General features: G+C 38.6%; 1 protein-coding gene across 1 annotated transcript in view; it reads right to left on the bottom strand.

Moving 5' to 3' along the window:
• peak1 (pseudopodium-enriched atypical kinase 1) overlaps positions 1-18,620 on the bottom strand; it is a 102,337-nt gene that overhangs the window by 71,763 nt on the left and 11,954 nt on the right. The window contains exon 2 of the mRNA XM_080876279.1: positions 11,964-12,062. The gene's annotated coding sequence lies outside the window, so the exon portion shown is untranslated. The remainder of the gene's footprint in view (positions 1-11,963; positions 12,063-18,620) is intronic.

Below are 18,620 nucleotides of genomic sequence, written 5' to 3'. Positions count from 1 at the left end.
TACTGATCCTTACAGTATGGTGTTCTTGACAAGTTCAACCTGGGCTATCCAAACAGTAGCAGATAAGTAAACGGAGTGGGAGGAGGGGGTATTTCTATTAAACTAGGACAGGGTGAAGAAAAAGTTGGTAAATAGGGGAGGAAAGCTTGTCACAGTCATGCTTATTTACTGTTCTACTAACTAGATGTAATATCACCATCAAAATCAGACTTGCATTAATCTATATCATAGACACAATCTATGACAGTAACATCTGTGTAAGCTACTTGCCTCATCTTCCTTCATGAAAGCACTCTCCATGAATACAACTGCAATCATTCCTGCTCTGCTCTATAGACTGGTCATAGTTCTGAAATCACTTTCACTTTTTTGTAACGCTTACTCTAGACTATATCTTATTTCACTCAAAGTTATTTATATTTATATCAAAGTTATAGTTGTTTTTTTCACCTTGATGGGATACTGAATGAGATATTATATTTCTGGTCAATTTTTTTAACCCTGTCCCACTTTTCTCTTCTAAAATAGTTTCTCCCCTGTATCCCTGCCAAGCTCTAAAATCTAATTTCACTTTGGCCATTTGGCATGAGAAGACAGATTTGGCTCTGTGGGCCTCCTGGCAAGAGGTAACACACACCATTTCTAAAGAAAGGGGACAGGCTATCAATCCATGGAGGGAAAGTTATTACCTTGTGACACACGAAGGAAACAATCATAATATTAGCATTTATGAGGTGCAACAGAGGAATTTACTTCTTTCACAGCAGACGTGGAACCTTCTTTCACGATCAATGAGAATTTGTGATCAATGCAGCAGCTTTTATCACTCTGACAAAAGTTTCATATTCATTTAAATACTTTAGTTTGCCTCTGGCTATTCACTTAAATTGCCAGCGTGGCCTGCAGTTACAAATCTTAACACTGACAGTTAACTTTGCAGAGAGAATCAATGATCTCCAAACTATATGCTTTGTGTAAATCTCTTTAATACAGATTTTTTTGACTGGAAGCATTAATGGTGGAGGTCGACCCTCAGTCAATATTATTTCGATGGCAATCATTATTATGACAACAATCTTTCCATTGGGAGCATTTCAAGTTGCTATACATCAATACAACTGTTATAGCCCATATTTTAATAATATATATGCATTAAGTCCATAGTAACTACATTAATTGCAAAAAAGTGCAATAAACTACAAAAAAAAATTGAAAATCATTTTTGTTTTTGTTTTTTTACATATATTTCTACTTGGAGAAATTTAAGAGGTTTATCCCTCAAAGCTTTAAATGCAAAAAATAGTTTACAACAACAGGGGATTTATTTTGAGTGTCTTCATAGTTTTATTTTGGAGATACACCAATTTTTATATACTGCAGGAAAAACAAAAAAACAATCCTATGATGCAAATTTGCAAAGAAAACAGCAGGTGTATCAAAATAAACTATTTCCAGCAGTGCAATTCGAGTTCTAAGCATCCCAGCAACTATTCAGAAAAGTCAAACATGACTTATAAAAACACCAGTACAGGTTTTTAAGGCCTACAAGTAAAAAACTACATTTTTCGCGAAGATGACGTCACTTCCGGTTTCTGGCAGGAAATGGCGGACATTCGATAGTTCGCGCTGACGTCTGTTTCAATGTGGGAAGTGTTACGAACAGCTGATCGGATCGGCAAAGCGTGTTTCTGGAATATTATGTTTTTGTTCCTGCTAGTGCGTTTTATGCAATTTTTGCAAAGCTTTATGTGGAAGGAAACCGTGACTTAGGACAAGCTGATGGCATAAGATGTAAGTACAACTCCTCCGGTTTCATATGCAAAAAAAATTATTGCGCTAGCTTACGCGGTTCCGGTTCTACAGGGATTTAAAAATAGTTACGCAAAACGGAGCGTGCTGCTCTGACCGGCTTTAAAGGGTTAACAATAACAATGTATTGAATAATGACTTTAAAAAATAATATAAAATAGTGTGCAAATACTGATAACAGTGCAAATGTTTGCAATATAAGAAATAAATGAAAAATGTAAACATTTATGTTTAGTGAACTTTGCAGTGTTGCTCTGTGGCGCAGCTACGACACCGTAGCAAAGTTTACACACTATGTCTACTTGATCCACGTCTGACTCCGCGAACCCATAATGTTTCCACACCACTGAAGTTTTTTTTACCTCTCTTTTCAACCAAAGGCAGTCACTCTCCTCTCCAAATAACTTCTGCTTAGCTTTCCGAGCTTCCCTCGGGTCCTCTTAATTGTTGTGACACGTGTTCGAAACGAGAGGTGCGCTCGATTTGCCACATGGAGCAGCGCAAGAGTAAAGCACGAGGGAGGGGCTAATAATCGGCTCAGTCACTTTTAATGATCGTTGAAAGCCCAGATCGTAATCATGATTAAAATTCGATTAATTGAGCAGCCCTACTACCTACCAAAGAATCTTGCAGACCATGGGAATAAGTATTCCCTGATGGCTGTGGACAATGGACCCTGCCACACAGCAAAAACTATTCATTAGTGGTTTGAGAACCACAACAAGAACTTTGAGGTGTTGACTTGGCCCCCAAATTCCCCAGATCTCAATCCAATCGAGCATCTGTGGGATGTGCTGGACAAACAAGTCTCATTCATGGAGGCCCCACCTCACAACTTAAAGGATCTATTGCTAAACTCTTGGTGCCTAGCATACAGCAACGTGTTACGGCTGTTTTGGCCGCAAAAAGGTGGACCAACACACTATTGAACCACATTATTGAGGGATGATTATGTTATCTGGGTAAAACAGGTGTCTTAAAACAAAAAAATCAAAAGAAAAAAAAAAAAATGGTACAGACGCAAAATATGTAGACTTGTAAAAAAAAAAAAAAAAAAAATCAATTTGGCTAATCCTCCTGTCTCAATCATCTTTCATTGTTTCCCAGTGACACAGCTTGACTACTAACATCTTGATGACTACATTACCCATCTGGTCCCTGTCTTTGTCAGCGACATCAGCGACACTCATTTTTCACAGCTGTCCCTCTTTATTATACAAATAACTGGCCATGTCGTAATTGCTTAATCTAAATGGCTGTATTAAACTATGATTGATGAACAGAATTTACCTGATGTGATATTCTTTTATCAGTTCTTCCACCCAAGCTAATCACTCTACGTATTCCATTAGCTTGCTTTAAAAACTGCCTCTAGCTTATTGAATTGCTAATGCATTGCAGTACATCCAATTAATATTCAGAACAGCTCCTCAATGACTGCATTACTCCACGCAGAGCTGAAATTTCAATCTAAATGAAACTACAGTGAATAAATGCCTATTGAATCTCTGCAACAGTCTGCTACTTTTATTGACAAACAATATGAGTAGTAATTAAATTATACAGTGAACAGTGTGACAGAAAAAAAATTATACTGAGGCAAAATTTACATTTCAACCCATACACACATAAAGGTACTGTCAGTTTTTTCTTTTTTGAGCATGAAGAGAGAAAAATTGTCTCCCAATACACTGAAGCATTCTCATAAACAAAAGATTTAAATGATTAAAAGTACTTGGGAGCTGGTGCTGGTCTGTGGAAGCTGCCATGTTGCCTAGCCATCTTGAATACATCAGCTTAGATGGACATTGCCGCCAAATCCCAATTTTTTGTACAGTATGTGGAATTACCCATGAAACACATTTACAGAGAAAAGCTGCACTTTAACATAAATGTGTCTCTAATGTTTAAATCAGCTTAAGACCAGCTTTTGTACACTATGTAAAAGCTATGTGAGGTTGATTCTGAAGTCAGGACATATGCAAAAAGTCATGTACAGAGAAAGGCATTCACCCCCCACTTTCAATTTTCACAGAGCTGTCATGTAATCACAGCTGAAAAAACATACGACAGAGGATGGGATCACTAGGATCTGGCTGCCTGCAGGGCAACTACAGCAACACAAGCAAATATAGAGAAAGTCCTGTTTCTTCACTCTCGGCACTGCCCATGACAATAACGGTCAGAAGTTACAGCCGCTGATATGAACCAGTATTTTAGTCTTTATAGTCTGAAAAGAAATGCCTATAAAGTGTGAGTGAGCTTGCCTCTTCCTTTTTCTGAAAATCCATGCAAGCGCTCGTTTGCCAGGTTTACGTCTTATAGACCAATTTAGCAAAGCCGCTAGCATCTCAGAACAATGTTCCCGGAAAACAAGATTATATGCTTTTAGCAATTTAACTTGATTGCATAACTCTTGGTTGTCAAACTTTGTGTGCCATAACATGCGTTTAGGTCCCACTTAGAGAAATACTGTGTTACTAATAGCTGCTAAATCCCTTCAGACCTGACAGGATGATAGAACACCCTTGAAGGCAGTGCTGTAGCCATAACCTTGCACATCAATCCCAGTACAGAGTAAATATCAATCATGTGTAAGTTTACATGTGCACACCAGTCCTATGGTAAAATTACGATTCTGTTAACATGTCTTTGAATAATAGCTGGGGGAAATAATTTGAAAAGTGCATGCTGAAAAATTCAAAAGGCAAACTTTTAAAGTTCTTCTGCACTGCATGCTTCAAAGTTTGCTTTTATTGGCAGTCTTTCTAAACTTTGCCAAAGGCAAATAAAATGTGTGAGTCTCAAAGGCCCAGGAGTAAGAAAGAGATGTTAGCTTGAATCCAACAGATTTAACACTTGGGCAGGTTGCACAGCAAGAACACATCTAAAGTGTTGAAAACAAGGTTAAGCAGGCTTTTACAAAATGTCAAAATGCCCTCATGTTGAAAGTCTGAATGTGTTAAAATCTCTACAAATTTCAAGTAGTGTAGTGCAGTGTTTTTTGATTAATACCACCTTATATAGTCATACAATGAAATGCTGCTCAGGTACACTCAAAGGTATGTTTTAGTTTATAAGCAGTAAGACTCCAAGAAAAATTCAATGCTGGTATTTGATAGGAAGGGATTTTGAGAACAGTGATTATTTTATCTTTTTCTACTTTACGTTTGGTATGAACTTGTCAGTCCAGAGTACAGTTTCCCCATCTTTAAAACACAAACCAGAGAAAGAGGACAAACAGCTGAAACCTCAGCCTACGTAAAAAGCCATGTGAGACAAGCTTGACTAAACAGTGAAACAATAGGTGGCCAGACTAAAGCCTTCAAACAGATCAAGTTAAATGTCTTTGGGTAGATTAGAGGATAATAAATCTGAAATATAGATGCCATAACAACACGTGCAGTAACTAGATATGTATTCAATAGTCAGGGGCTTCCTTAGTTTAAAGCAATTTTCATGGCAGATGAGTTTTCAATGTTAATTCTAATAATTTGAATGTTACTTTGTGAGTATATTTTATCCGACCCTGTAAACATGATCAATAAATCTAACCACACAGCTTGTTGTAATAATTAGAGAAATAAGCTGTCAACTGGAGAGTTGGCATTTGAAGTCCCTTAACTGTGAGTATAAAAACAAGTCACGCGTAGAGCTGAGGTTTTCTAGCTGACCCTGTACTTTGGCTTTTCAGAGTTTCCAGCAGAAATGTTGGAGCCATGCAATGAGGTGGTCATACTGTGTGGCACAGATGGAATAACAGAACGAACACTGTCCAGTTCCCGCTACTTCAGCTGATGGTGATAGTGCAGCAAGGCGACAGTTTATAAGATGAGTTTACTTTCCAATGCCAACATAAAATGAAAACATGACTGTTAATGAATATGAATGTTGAATAAAAAGTTTTTGCTTGGGGTAATTGGTGAATATTGGCAGACCAAAAATAAGATTCACTATATTTAAAATAGCATTAATTATACGCCAGATTATTTTTTTTCTTACATTTTTATTCTACATTTCCGAGCTGTTTTTATGTCTGCAAAATGGTTCACAGGGACAATAAGCTAATGACACATTCCTTGATATTACCAAAAAACTCATATTGCCAGTACTTAGGTGGATCAGCTTGCTTACTGATGGATTTATTAATCACTTTCAGGTGCAAAAATTAGCATGTAATACAAACAGAAACGCAGAGTAGCCAAAATAACATTATCTTTGTGGGTATACCCTACTGCCTCTTTATGCATTAGCATAACTTACTCTTTCCATTAAAAAGACGCATAAAAGGTCACGCGTCAGTCTTTAAACTGCTTTGATTCCACCTACTCTTTGATTTTACATCGTGGCAGCCAAACATTTGACAGCAACCTATTTACTGGTTAAGATGTGGACAAATCAATGTATCTGGGAAAAAATGTGACTTGTTAAGGGTAAACTAATAACAGTGTGGCTCATGGAAATGAAACAAGTTTATTTATGATATCTAAAAAAAAAAACGTGATTAGTAGTTTCATTGTGTCTGCACATGATCCAGGTTTGAAATCCTGAGTGACTCATGCTATTCAGTTGGTTTCATATTCATCAAGGTTTAGCACCTAATATGTTCATTTTTTACTTGTGTGTACTAAACTATTCTACTACAGAATATCTAAGAAAAGACATGTTTGATTGTGAAACGGTTAAGAGATCAAGTAACACTTTCTGCAGACAAAGAAAAGTGGGGAGCAGACTAAGAACCCAAAACAAGCATTGAAGCAATGAGATACAAGTCTTCACTTCTGGCCAAACTGGCCACTTCTAAACTGATGTAGAGATTGATTCAGAAATTGGACTGAATTTGCAAGTAGAACTTAGAGGATATTAATGAGCACCAGTATCTGGACAGAGCAAAGTTAAGATCACTAGATAATAATTATTTAAGTTTTTCATTGATGAAAGGGAATGTGATTCAGTGTGTGGGAAAATCTGTTTAAGATCTTGGCAACCTTGACTAAGAACTGCGGAGAGTCGTGGCAGGCCGTGAGGAATGATGACCTGTTCTCATGCAATGGCACATTCCTGCCATAACTAAGCTGGAACAGGCCTGGGATAACTATAGCAGGCAGCTTGGAGTAACAGCTTAGTGGAATTTATGGGAACCTACCACCCACTCCTCTTTGACCAGCCCAGTCCATCTAAATGAATCAAAGTGTCACTGGGACTCAAAGGTTCAAAAGCCAATCTGACGTCATTTCAAGGTGAGGAAGAAAGATTTCACAACACGTGGCAAGTTTACTTGGAATGCCAATTAATGGACTGATTTATTAGCTGAGAGATTACTATGTTTTGTGCTTTATTACTGTATGAATTTAACTCCGGTAGACAATTTCAAGATCCCAATAACTACTAAAAAAAAAAAAAAAAAAAAAAACCCAAACCCCCAAAAAACAAGCAAAAAAAGACAATAATGAGTGACTCAAAAGAAAAAGAAAAAAAAGGTTTGGGATTTGGTTATCCCTTTGTTATCAGTTTTTACAGATTATTGATAATGATGACATAAACTCGACAATGAAATTGTTTGACAAAAAATTTGATCCCACTGTACAATGGACAATACTGTTATAATGTTTTAATATAAATGTGAAACAGCTTTTAACTTTGAGTATGTGATTTATTTCTTACTCAAATGTGCAAACAAATGGAGTTAAAACACTGTGTGGTAGAATTATATCTTCATTTTCAAGTTTACTTTACATTCTTAATATTGACCCTCAAAGACTTTCATACTCACTTAATAATAGATAAAGAAATGGAGTAGAGAGCTGACCCACAGATCATTTAATATTAATGTTTCAGACATCTGTGAATCCCTTTGTGAAATTCATTCGTGCTCACTTTGTTCACTGATGGGAACTCCAACAGCTGCCTGCTTCCAAGGTCTACTTAGTGAGGTAGAGTGAGGGACTGAAAGAGAGGCAGGGAGGAGTGTGATGGGAATAAATGTTCTAGAGGCCTATTAATTTATTGATCTCTGTTGACCTCGACTCCAGTGACATGGTGGACTTAAAGGACAGAATAGCTTTAGCTCCTTCGCCTCTGCTTCCTCAATACATTTCCTGGAAGTTAGATCATTTGGTGGCTTAATGGATTTAAACCTTATGAAGGAAGACCTAATGGGAAAACTTGACATTGTTTACTTTGAAAGATGGTGGAAGGGCACTTTAGTGAATATTGTTGAGTGGTAAGTCCAGAGTAAAAAAAAGTGCAGAATACATTCTAATCCATTTATCAAGAAACCTCAGTGCGGAAATGCAACAATCAATAAGGTGAGCAACTTGAGAGCTTCAGCCACTGGATCTATACATGTGTACTCCAAGCCAATGTAGATTTACTTTCAGAGAGCTCAGAAACTCCTCAGGGACTCAAAACGACACTTGGCCTCTGTTCACTACAGGATAATCGAACATTCAAAAGTGTTAGCATGAACCCAAATCTTTTTTTTTTTTCAGGTCAGCACTGATACCAGTCATGTCTTCAGATGGAGATACTGTATGCAATTTCATAAGCATTATGCAACAGACAGAGCTAAAATTAATCGCACATAGTTAATTGACTTTCCAACTAAAAACGGGATCTAACTTCTTTTAATTTGTAGCTGTCTTATTTATATATTTGCTTGATTTGGGTTTACAATTTGTTTCTTAAAGCTTTAATGTCTTCTTAATTAACTAATTTTTAACTGCTGCCAGGATAGGCATAAAAACAAAATACCTAACCTCTGCATAGCAGGTCTTGTTGTGGGAAAACTAAAGAATTTCAAAGATTACATCTATGGAGGGTTTGTATCGAGATGCCATTACAAAATCTGTATTTTAATTCACCTGTGTTCACAGCTTCTGAGACCATACTTTATACTTGTGTATACTTGTTTTCATTTCTTTAAACTTTTAAACTTTAAAAAGTTGAACATTTTTATATTTTTCATGCCCAGTTCCTACTACTAAGCACGCTTTATTAATTGGAAATTAACATTATCTCCAGCAGCTCTGCTAACGCTCAGAGAATAACGAATCTGTAGAACCCCAGATAAATCATGTTAGCGTGCAATTCCCAGTTAACTCCTCTGCTTTAGCTAGACTAGACTTTAGCTAGACTCTTTGGGGAACTAACAAAACTTCACAAGGAATATTATAGCTATAGCTTTTTTTAAATTGTACTTGTGGCACACACAAACCTCTTGGAGATGTGAAATTGAGGCAAGTAAGCCAGCAGGATGGAGTCAAAGTCAGATTGAGGGTGTTGCAGTTGATTTTTCACTAAATGTTGAAGTTCTGAATCTACAAGAGTATACCTTGTACCTGACTATTTTCAAAGGAATGTTGTTATTTTTTTTTTAATTTGTTGTATTACTTAACACTGTCCTATGAATTGTTCAAGCATAAAAAAGGCATTTATCTCAATAAATGAACCAGTGTTGTGTCTACACATAAGAGACAACTGAGTAAAGAACCAGTTGTCTCCTTAGGCGCCTTATTACTAGCAGCCTGTTGCAAAAAACACATTTACCCCCCCATCTTTAGTTGAATGCATTAAAAATATAAAAGATAAATTTGTTTGACAGAAATAGCACCGACAAGGTGATCCTTGTTGAGCTATTAGCCAAAAATGTTGAATTGTGTGGAGTGTGTCCTTAAAAATATGAACAAAAAGAAGTGAGAGGCCTAAAAAGCCATTTACAGCAGATGCAGACCTAACACAGACCTGAGAGATACATCTCATTCTATAGTGTATTTCCATGCATGTTTGCGCATCTTTCAATAAATCACTGCTTCTATTTTTCCCAGCAAAATGACCAAGTGGTGATTCAGACATGCATAAATGCATAATTCCTATCTCTACTATAAAGTTGCAATATCCAGCAGACTTATCTGTTGCTACATATTCATGGATAATCATTATCGTACACAACCCCCCATTTTCCTCAAAAACTACTAATGAAGTTCCCCACAGGAAGTCCAGTGTGTGTCCCTCATTTAGATACTTCAATCAGATTAATGGCCACATTATCAGCGAATCAGCGTTTAGAAGACAATTATGTAAAATCCAAGCCTCTCAACTTTCCCCTCCCTAAAGATTCTCTGATCCTCTGTAAGACTAGATGATTTGGGATCTACTGATGAGATCCTGAGTCGTGACTAGCCTAGACAGAGACAAAGGACTGTCAAGACATTTCAAAATGCACACTAATCTTCTACCAAAAAAAAAAAAAAAAAAAAATCTAAATTCAAAACAAATGTAGAATTTTGCTAAGGCATCCATTAAGACCAGGCACTATGACATTTTAGATTCATTTACTATAACAGCTGAAGAAAAACTACCCTGATTTTCTAAAATCTGCCACCATTAAACAATGAAACACTCTGTTTAAAAAATAAAGGTGCAAAGAGAAAACTGAACTGCTGTTGCAGTTAACGGAAGAATTTATGTTTGTAAGACACACCAGACAATTTGTATCAAATCACAAAGCTCAGAAACAAAGGACATGGAAAAATATATATGGCTAATGTGGAAATCCAAAACAGAAATAACAAGTAAGAGCCTTATTATGACAACACAACAATAGTCCAAGTTGTCAAAGTAGAGATGGCAATAGGTACCAAAGAACAAAAACACAATGTCCAAAAATAGCTGCCAGAGCTTTGTTGATGATGTGAAGCTACAATTTTGAAATACCAACACTCATGAAGTCATGAAGTCAGGAAGGATGAAATCACTTCCCAGAAAAAGGAAAATGAGCCAATGCTGAAAGGAATGGCTGTATATCAATTGAATAACTTGGACACAGCTTGAATTAAACGCCAAGGGAGACAATCTTTAACACATAGGTCAACTACTAATAAAAATTTTCCAAAACTTCTTGAACTTGAAAACTTCCTCACCGTCACACTCAAAATAACATTGATTTTCAGTGTAGCCCTGGGAATCGGTGGGAAAAAAAAGAAATATGCCCGGACATGTTCTTGACCTCTTCCCTTGGTCATGTGTACAATCACAGTGTGATGCATGCCGGGCCTCTCAGTAAGACTTGGGATGGGCGTGTTTCACTCAAATACAGCTGTGTTGTGGATAGACTTACACTAAGCTACACATAAACACACCCATACTCATAGGAGCCGAGTTACCAGGGTCAGAATGTTACACAGTTTGAAAAATTTGTGTTTTATGTGGCACTTCTGTGTCAGCATGAGAATACTGGCCACAGAAGAGAAGTTTTATGGTGGGGCCACACACACAAAGACACTATTAAACATCAGCCCAGGCACTGAGCGCAAAAACTGAAGCACACAATATGGCGTACCTGTTTGAGCACGTCTAACCCCACTTATAATGAACCACGTTTGCTCGAGATCAGGGATGTCAAACCCATTGGATATTGTGGGCTACACACGGTCTACTTTGATCTTAAGTGGGTCGGACCAGTGAAACTCCCCTTTCTGTCAGGGTAAGGAAGTTTAACTACACATTTAATCCGTGAGATATCCTAATATAAGCAAAAGAGTTACAGTTTCAACATTATGTCTCAGTTTTTGAACATGATAAAGAAATGCTGTTGTAGTAAATGAAAGAAATCTGTTAGCACGACTACAGAGAAAAGTCCTGGCATGCTTTTGCCCAGACTGTCCTTCAACTGTAAAACAGGTTTTGTTTTTATTTTCCCAAAGCCACCCGGTGGGCTGGATTGGTGTCTGTTTCAGGCCAATTCTGGCCCTGAGGCCTTATGTTTGACCCCCCTGCTCTAGATACAGTGTTGAGTCAGAGCTATCAGAAAGATTATTACATCAATACAACTCTCTCCAGGTGGGCTGGAGATGCTAATTCTAAGTCAATAAGGAATTCTTACCAGACTTGGTGATATTTAAGCTCTACTCTTGCTACTTTGATCTGCTACAATTTATTTGTACAGCCCAACATAATGCATGTATAAATGGTATTTACTTGCCAGGATCAGCAATATTTTCCAACCCCCCAAAATGGACACTTCAGTAGAAGAGTACAGAGTGTCCAAGAAAAAAGACTAAAACAAACTGAAAACGCAGTTCCAATATAATCAATAATGGAGTCCAGCAGATGACAGTAAGTAAAAAAAAACAACAACTTAAGACTTAGCTTACCTGCCCAGCTATGTGGCTCCGCGTGGGCTGAAGTATTCTGAGGCTGACAAAAGCAGTGGTGTTTCAGAAAAAGGCAAAGGTCGTCTGGAAGCAATTTTCCTGCACAAAGGAAAAGCAAGAGAAAAGAAGACAGGTGTCAGCTTAATGTCATCATCACGCAGCCCAGTAAGCTCCTTTGACAAGTCAGATCCTGTATATAGGCTCGTGAAATTGATTTCTGTTTCAAAATGACAAAAAACTAAGGGGAAAAAAAACACAAGTTGAGAACAAAAACTTTATTTTGATAAAGTCTGAGTTCCACTAGAAAGAAACGACAATTGTGCAGTTTGAAAAGTTTGGAAATCAAGAGTTCACAGATAATTTTTTCTCTTCAAGAGACCGGTACGGCGCTGAGCGACGGCACGGTTAATAATGCTGGGGGAGGGAACGCGGAGCGCGAGCTGCTTCATCATCTTAACTACAGATAAAACTAACCTAAAAAATCTCTTAAGAGGAGGCAGGACTCTCGCCGCTATCCTGCTTTTTCACTAAAAGCACCAACACACAGTCTAAGGCAAGAAATAAAGAAGTGCTCTACTCAACAAGGGCAAATATAATTAATAACAGCAATAGTAGGAGCAATCAGACATAGTAATAAAATATCTTCTTTGTGCTTTGTGGTCAGTGCCTGTCCACAAAGCACCAAGCTTGGAATGAGGCTGGCAAAACACCGCTCCCTCTTGGTGTGTCATAATCTCCATACGCATTCATATCAACCAGTCACAAACCTCAGCTCGCATTAATTATGCCAACAGACTAAGCCAATCCAAACCCCTTCTCCACAACACATCACATCCTGATTTCTCTTTAAAAGCCATGACTCAACAGAAATTAGACATGAACCACTCCCCTGCCCTAAAGTCATCCCTGTAGGCATGGCATTCTGGATTTGCCCACTTATAATGTAGTCTGCTCAGGCAAGAAACCAAGCTATATAAGGAATTGTTAGGGCAGACCTCTGCTAGTGGCTCTAAACTGTTAGAGTTGGGGGCTGGGGAGTCTACACTGAAAGGTTTTTTTTTTGTTTGTTTTGTTTTAAGAGGGTCAACTTGCTAAACATGACTAGGCCCTTAATGTATAATCCAACACTAATATTGGCAAAGGGTGGGGGAGGTCGGCAGGTGTGAGTACTGGGAATGTGTCAATATTGGGGAGTACCCACAAGTATTTGGTGAACATTTATACTAGGAATGAAGCCACTTTTTTTTAATAGTCATTACTCTTTGCAGTATTTTTAAATTGTAAGGTATGAGAGGGACAATGAAGGAGAAACTGAGTCTGAGATGCCACAAGTCTCAATAAGCGTGACAAGTTGCATAAGAAGTCAGGGGGAAGTGCTCCACATATGAATTTAAAAAGGTCAGTTCTCCCCGGGTTTATGCTCGAACACTTCTTTCCTCTGGCTCTAATCGGCAGGGCACTACAGTGTTTCTACAAGGCAGACAGACACAAGGAGCTGCACAACTCTTTATGGCAGTTAAGCAATGGTAATGAGGCAAGATACAGAGCTGAGCACACTAGGCTACTGCCACTGCAAAGTGTTTTATTGCATCCCAACAGCACTACTGCACCCACTGCTTGTTCTGTGCCTATATTGTAATGGCTCTGCAAACTTTGATGAATTACTAGCGGCTGATTGCGCTATGGACATCTTTCATGTATAACGTTTGGGAAATCGTTACTCTAAGATCAAAACTGAAAGGCTGAATCGACCTGCTGTGTCGAGAGTAGGATTTGTAACAGGTTCTGACATGACAACTCGCATGTTCAGCAGCCCGTTTGATCAAAAGAAATCTCTATGGGAACGAAACATGCCAAACTCAACAGAACCCGAATCAAGGGCTTAGCGTGTTACTACCCCCCATATCACACATGACATTATGGTCTCTGAACAGAAATGCAAAGTTTTAAAGACACATGCATGATAGCTTACAGCAATCCTGTGAACAGGATCACTGCAAAAGTATTTGATTTACAGAGACACGGAGTGTAAAGCTATGAGGGCTGCCATGATGCTAAAATACCGATACGCAGGAAAATACTAAAAAAACATTTTCAGTACCACGGGGAAGATTTTGATCCCACCCTGCAACAACAGAAGTAATGATGAAGTCACATCTCGAAAAAGTCGACTTGCTAATTTTCAATGAATTTGCCTATTTTTCCCAAGTTTGGCTCGTCCCCACTCTTAGGTTTACTGCTAGAAGAATAAACAAGGCTGAAGGGAGTAGGGTTTGGTTTTTTGTAGTATAAGAGGAAACCCCAGTGCTTATTCCTAAACCGCAAGGTGACAGAATTCACAGAATGTACTCACATTTAGAAAAAAGACAACTTTCATTGTGTAAATTGTGGTGGGAAACTTGAGAAACTTCAAAAGGATTTTATCATCATGAGGCTCCTCTGCTCAGCTCGCTGTTTCTGTGAGAAACTCATGCATCCCAAGGTCTGTTATACATAAAAACCCTGCCTTCTTTATCTGTGTTTAACAGGTATTAATTACCCTTCACTTTATGCTGAACAAAGAACCTTGTGTGCATTGTCACCCCTCACAAAACACCTATCCCGGGAAACAGGGTGGACTCAAATATCATACAAATAAAACACCAAAGGACATGTTAAAGCCTTGATTTCAGTTTTAAGGAGTTTAACATTCAAAATAAGGTTCTGTTGTCTTCATGGGATGTGCAGATGTTTGTCCCTTTCTTGCATGTGTTTCCATTAGCTGTATGTCCAGGGTAAATAGGCGAGGAAGTCACAGGACGGGCAGCTGACTGCTATGGTCCACAGAGCATATCTTCAGGCCAAGACCCTGTTCATAAGATAACAACTTTACCATGACCCTCAGAGGAAATATTTGAGCAAAAAGAGGCTCAAATCCAGTCACTGGATAGTGCTAAATGCATTCACCAGGAATAAAAAAACAAAAACAAAACCCCCCCACTCCAACCTCATTCAGCATCAGCCAGCCACTCCGTCTCTCTGGTAAATGGATTATGTCATGACTCAAGCATCTTGTAACCTAAGCAGACTGTGACAAGTGACTGAGTAGATGTAATATGTGTGAAAGAATAACCATGCAATGCTAAACAATGAGCTGGAATGGAGTGCTACCAAGTAGTACATTAACCATGATGTCATTAATGGGCATCTTAGAGCCAGGGCAGAAAAAGCACCAGATCCGATCCAAGAGTCAGGGCCTTGCATTGTATTTAGATGGCATCGGTCACTATATTTAAATGCGATTCTGCAGGAGGACAGAAAGGGAGCCTGACGTCTTCCATGCTGCTTAACAAAATCCTGTTATCACAGGCCTAATGTGAGATGTTTCAATTGTCTTGCTTTCGTAGTATTTATACATTTTTCTCGATCTATGTTCCTTCTAAACTCCCCGGCTTTCTTTTCCCTTTCTCTAAATACAGTGGGCCCACTGTTCAACTCCCAGGGTGGGAAGCTGGCTCTACATCTGACACATCCAAGGACAAAAGGGAAACTCCAGATTGCCGTGGTGAGGGCAGCCACCCGTGGCAGTGCTCAGCAGGATTCCAGTTGTTTATGGTTGGCACTAATTACAGATTGGGAGACTCACCAAGCTCTAGAAACTTCAGTTGGCACAAAGAAAGGAGAAAACGCGCTTTGACAAGAAAAAACACAGGGTAACCATTAAGACTGTCTCCCCTTGCAGCAAGCCAGATAAAACATGGAGTGATGTAAACTCATTAGGATGGCTGAAAGGCATCACTCAGGATCGAATTGAAACTCCAAGGCAAACGTTCCCTTCTGCATGAACGCAATGTTTTTACATTATTGCTACCGTTATGTAAAGAGCATGCACGTGTGAAGTTGAATTCAGACTATAAGGTGTTGCTAATCAGAGCCTGACTGATACTGTGTCAGACGACTTTTGTTATGTGTAGTTATGACTCAATAAAAACATAATATGACAACGCAGTTTAAAAATAATCTTGTTTTGTTGTCAACTTTCTCCCATATCTGCTTTTTAGATTCTCATTTATGGATGCAGATACCAAATAGCCAACTGTGGTTGATATATCAGCCACGCTGATACATACATGAGATTAAGTATCTCATCCAATAGGAGATGAATTCCTCCTTTTTTCAAAGACACCTGTCTTTAAAGAGCTCTCCAAAGCTGTCTTCATCTTTCTCACTAAATATGGTTTTCTGCCCAAAATTCACCAGCGACAATTTGTCTCCTGCACCAACACTTTAACAGCATACAGCATCTTGTTAACTGTGCGAACATATTTTCTTTTCCTTTCAAAGACTTGACTTACAAGCTAATAGCCCATTAGGCCCCAAAAGGTGAGCAAGTTTAAAAATAGCATAAAGTTCAGACATAATGATTTAAAGGTACAGCTTATATTAAGTCAGAATAAAAACTTCAAAGAAAGAAATACAATTGTTGAACATAGCTGTTTGTTTGAGCTGACAAGAAAGGTATCGGGAGTCAGAGAAGGAAATTAGCAAATCAAACGGAGCGCTGAGTAAAATCCAGCAGACAGTCCCTTTGAAATGTACACTGCAGAGGAATGCTTTATCCAAACAGAGTAGCTCACTGCTTTGCAATTAAACACTCAAGTATGTTACACTCCCCTAAGCTTAGTGCTAGTTAGTTTCCCTTGTTTCAAATGAAACTAACAGCTTTTAAATTAAAAAAAAGAAAATGTAAACATAAAACAATCTTAAAAAAAATTTGAAAGTCTTCTTTGTTCTATCCAAATCTTTGATCACATCTATGATGAGCCCTGGAAGGTGAAACATTTGCTTTTAAGTGTTTTCATCCATTCATTTGGATTCTGGAAATTTGTTTGTTGAGCTCTTAATCAAGAAAATTAGTCTGATTTCCAACTAAGCTGGATACTATATGGAAGATGAAGCTTAGTTTTTCATGCACAGACTTAACTTGAGTGAGCTGGCTGGAAATATCTATTGTCAAAGTACACTTGGTAACTAACTTTAGCACTTTTTGAATAAAGTAGTATGAATAAATATGAATGAGTTGGTATGACTGTGTCAGTAAAATAATTCTTGATTTCTAAATGTATTGAAGTCATGTTTATTTTAAATGAGATTTGAATAAAGATTTTGATTTATATCTACTATTAATAACATTATTGCCTAATAACAACTTGTGTCCCACATCATTACTCATCGCAAATGAAACAAACTTTCTCTTATCTCTGATCTCCTATGCTACCATCAGCAGAGACTCTGTCACATGTTGGTGCAGGTGCTCTACTCTTGTATTTGGAGAGAAAAAGATGTGCTGGCAAAAAAAAGAGAAATTTGCAAGCCAGATACGCATGTACGCTCTATTTTTACATCTTTACATCTTATTTCCTCTTCAGCGAAGCGAAGAAAACAAACACTCAACATTTCTAATGAAACTCCTCCTTAATATGCCAAAGAAAACCCGAGGGAGGAACGAACCCTTATGTCTGAGCATCATATTTTTACTTTGATCTCACAATATGCCATCCCAGGACTGAATCCAGACATAAAAAATTAACTGCATAATGGAGCTTGTGCTGCTGTATCCTGTTTGCCAGCCACGTGCTCATTGGCCAGTTTGTGCACAACCTCTGTTCCTGTCAGTCAACAGTCCTCTGGATCATAGCACTCCCAGCTCCTCCTCCTCCTTCTTCTGTTCCTGGCCCAAATCTAGTGGCTGAATGCCAAAACCTGGGCTGGACACCGACCTGCTATCATGATCACCATGAAATTTCACAGGCAACGAGTTAGTTTAAACACAAAATCTGCAAACTTGTTTCTCTCATCCACCACTTATTCTTTCCCAACATTCTCAGACAGACACGTCACACTCGTCTCATCCCCTGCAGACATTTTGCCAGGGGTCCCCGATGAGCTGCTAGCCTGATATAGCTGTGGTATGGGCTGGGGTGTGGGCCAGAGTCTGAAGGAATGGGAGTGTTTGTTTTCTTCCCATTCAATCTTCATGCGATCAAGATCATGTCGCGCACCATGATCTTCATCAAGCCCTTGCACCACCAGGAAGGAGTTACAGAGATATGACATGCACTGTTATTGCTAATGAGATCACAGTGTGGATAGGCTGTGTGTGTGCGTGTGTGTGTGTACTCAGTGTGACAGAGAATGAAGCGGGGGGGCTTCGATGAGTTAAAAATGTAATTTGAGATGTTCCCTCGCTCTGCTGGGCAACTTAAAAAAGGGGTGAGTCTGCAAATTTAATTTGAGCAGCACCAACAGGATTATTTGTGGGAAAGAGTCTTGCTATGTCAGGCAAGGTCAGGCAGGAGATGTTTGTTTACAAGTGGGGAGGTGGTGAATGCTGGGAGACTTTTTTGTGAATGTTGTGTAACGTCGACGAAATGCCAGGTGACAGAATAAGGTACGATTGCTCTTCTCACTGTAAAGTGCACAGCTTTTGAAATGCTCTTCTGTTCAGTCCAAATGTAGATTTAACTCACAGGACTAAGGAAGGACAAAAGATGAATCATTTATGGGCCAAAGCCAACTTTTACTACCGAGCTTGACCTTAATTTGAAAATTTCTACTTCTCAGACCTGTGAGCGAGCGGTCACTCGCCACTTTACGAGGTTTACAGAGCCAAAAACA

Source organism: Rhamphochromis sp. 'chilingali' (assembly GCF_963969265.1).
Source record: "Rhamphochromis sp. 'chilingali' genome assembly, chromosome: 2".
In the NCBI taxonomy this organism is placed as follows: Eukaryota; Metazoa; Chordata; class Actinopteri; order Cichliformes; family Cichlidae; genus Rhamphochromis; species Rhamphochromis sp. 'chilingali'.
Note: the sequence above shows the minus strand (reverse complement) of the source record. Positions and strands in the feature narration are given on the sequence as shown.